We start from the raw sequence: 3,624 nt of genomic DNA, 5'->3' as shown, positions 1-3,624 counted from the left end.
TGTGTTTATCTCATTAGAAAGTAGAGAATGAAATGCTAAGATTATTATAAATTAAAGGGTCTTTCTGGAGCGTATCTTCATGACATATAATATAGGATAAGTGACAACATGGCTGGTTCACCCTACTGATCATCCTGGTACAGGTACTTGGGGCCTGCCCTGAAAACTACAGTTCTTGCTCGATGGTCTGTCCTTAAAGAGGTGCCCCTAAAGTGTTAGGCCACATTCACACGTTCGGTATTTTCATCCACTCCTGGTTTTGGCTTAAAAACTATGATGTAAAATACTGACCAAATATTGAATGTGTGAATGTGGCCTTAGTCTGACAATTCATCATATTATAGGGGTAGACTTGTCAGGGGCGTTTGCCGAGGTATGGTTGTGTTATGTTCATAACCCTAAAAAACGGAAACACTTCATGCGATCACATCCCATTTTCAAAAAGTGCCACCATACTGTGGACAGGAGAAATGGCGCCTGTTTGTGTAGTGCACCAATCCAGCTTGCAAGCTACTGGTCATGCTTAGGTGATTATAAAGATTCAATGCGTGTTTAACCTCATACATATAGTAGATGTTTCATGGCTAAAAGTTTAAGCTTCTCTCTGAATTTTCTTTTTTTATTGCGCAGTGAAACTGCTCTATTTTTTCTGGTCTGAATCCAACAGGAAAGGTTACTCACTGAAAAAAAAGGGCTTCTATCTTGCTGACTAATGCATATTCCCATAGAAACACCTCTGTATAAAAAAACAAACTAGCCTCCATATCCGCTTGAAACACTAACCATATATTTGCTTTTTACTGCAACTGAATTCTCTACATATTGCCTTTTTTTTGGACCCATACTTCCTAGACACTAAAAGGATATATTCACATGAGGCAGGTTTGTTGCAGAAATGTAATCGACTGTCGTATTCTTTATGGGAAGTCTGCTCATCCAGTAAAACAGATGATTCTTTTTTTATCTTCATTGTCATCTATTTTTTTACATCAGCAGTGAACAAATTAACAAAACTAAAAACAGTTTCCTATTTTAATACGGGCAATTTATCCATAAAAATCGGATGCTATACAGATCCACATTGGATAAGATTTTGTAATCTTTGCATGATTCATATTTTGGATGAGTCGCCTATTCACTTCTATGTAGGCGACTGCATGCTGCAATTTTTTTTTCATGAAACAAAAGGCTATCTGAACACACCCATTTGAATAACATTGGTCTGAGTATATTCCACAAGCAGCACTTAGATAGAAAATATGTGAGCATAGCCTTAGAATGGGGCTTGTAGAAACCTATGGCAGAAGCGGCTAGAGCAGGAGATGCTGAGCTATGTAGATGTATAGCTTTCTGTCCTCTGATTCAATATTTTCATTCAACAAGCTGTTTAAATGTTTGAAGGATTTATAAAGCGAGCCTGCGAGTCCTGCTTCTCCTGCCCACACACAATGATTGACAACTCTGACTGCACACAGTGTCATCCAGGAAAAGCTGTTAATCATTGTTTGTGTAGGTGGGGAAACTTGGAAACATGACGGATCCACTTTATACCACATTTGCGCTCGCCATTGTTTGGTGAATAATGGTGATCGCAACACTGGGGACGGTAAAAACCGACCCAAATCATGTTCTCCGAGGTCTCCGCTACTCCCAGTAGCCGAGACTCCAGAGACTTTCCAATGCTGGGGGGGGGGGGGGGCGCTATACATTTATTTCTCACTGCCATTAAAAAGCAGTGCTGAGGAATAAGTACCCTTAACTGCCGCCGTTAACACGTATCGGCGGTCGTTAAGGGGTTAATTTCCAAGCAGAATCCAAAGTGAGTGGATGACATTTGTTACTTTATTGCTGCTATCCACTCTTTTGTATGCAATTATTTGCATTGTATGCTTCCAATAAGACAGCATGCTTTACTGTGTGGTTTTATTTTCCCAAGTATTTCATACCTCTAGCAGGTAACATTTTATGTGGCATGTGAATATGTGCTATAAATCTAATTTTTTTTTTTTAAACTTATGTTCCTTTTGCTGCACATACATCCCCTACTGTGGTAAAAGCTCTAATTATTATCTCACTATGGGGTCCTGACATATCTTTGGGCACAGTTCCTTCTTTATTCACTGCTGTGTTGCACAGATGGATCTGATTTAGAAGTTGTTTATGAGCAGAATAAACTGCCATGAGTCCGACGTCACGTTATATGGAATTATTTCTCTAAAATAGGTTGGCCTTTATTATTGAGAGGCATAATAAGCAACATCTACCAGAGTGTTAATATTATACAAATGGCAACATTTTCTACATTGGAACACAAACGCACACGTGGCATTACACCAATTATAATATCCTAAATGGAATACACATTATTTTCTGTTAACTTGTATACTCCCGGGCCATTTTTCATTTTTGTTTTTTTTTCTTTTTTGCTCCCCTTCTTCCCAGAGTCATAACTTTTTTATTTTTCGGTCAATATGGCCATGTGAGGGCTTGTTTTTTTGCAGGACAAGTTGTGCCTTTGGAAGACACCATTGGTTTTAACATATCGTGTACTGGAAAGCGGGGAAAAAATTCCAGGATTCGGCGAAATTGCAAAAAAAAGTGCAATTCCACAGTTTTTTTTTTTTTTTTTTTTTTTACCATGTTCATTAAATGCTAAAACTGACCTGCCATGGTCATTCTCCAGGTCATTTCGAGTTTACAGACACCAAAACATGTATAGGTTCATTTTTAAGTGGTGAAATTTTTTTTCCAAAATTTGTTAAACAAGTGTAATTTTGAGACCTGTAGCATCTCCATCTTTCGTGATCTGGGGCTGGATGAGGGCTTTTTTTTTTTTTTTGTGCACCGAGCTGACGTCTTTATTGATACAATTTTGTTGTGGAAACAATGTTTTGATCTCCCGTTATTGCATTTTATTGCAGTGTTGTAGTGACCAAGAAAACGTAATTCTGTTGTTTGTTTGTTTTATTTTTATTTTTTTGTCATTACACCATTTAGCAATCGGGTTAATTTTTTTTTATATTGATAGATCAGGCGATTCTGAACGCGGCGATACCAAATGTGTATATTTTATTATTTTGTTATTTTATTTTGAATGGGTCGAAATGGGGGCGATTTGACTAGAAGCTGCAATACTTTCATCGTCTCTGCTATACGCAGGTGATGATCAGATCGCCTTTGTGTAGCAGAAATGCTCACTTGCTATGAGCACCGACCACGTGACGGGGTCACCAATGGGTGGGATTAGTGACGCGCTTCCTGTAAGCACGAGTTGACAACCACAGGTGGATCGTGATTCCACCCGCGGCTGTTGTGGGCAGGGAAAGAGAAGGGCATCCGTCAGTAGGATCAACACTCGTAAGCAATCTTACATGGGCATGCAGGTCATATGAAGCTGAATAAAATATCTGTGATCCAATGTTTTACTCGAGAGAAAACAAATATATATATATATATATATATATACACACACAAATATGTGTCTCCCTTCATGATATAAGTGCACCAAGCTGTCACAGGGCTACTGCGCCAGAGAGAAGCCAGAAGACCGCAGCGTCCGAGTTCTACTGCGCTCAATAGAAGCACTTCACCTTCTTATTAAATGGTGTAAATTTCTTTGAGCTG

Source organism: Ranitomeya variabilis, chromosome 5, assembly GCF_051348905.1.
Source record: "Ranitomeya variabilis isolate aRanVar5 chromosome 5, aRanVar5.hap1, whole genome shotgun sequence".
Taxonomy (NCBI): domain Eukaryota; kingdom Metazoa; phylum Chordata; class Amphibia; order Anura; family Dendrobatidae; genus Ranitomeya; species Ranitomeya variabilis.
Note: the sequence above shows the minus strand (reverse complement) of the source record.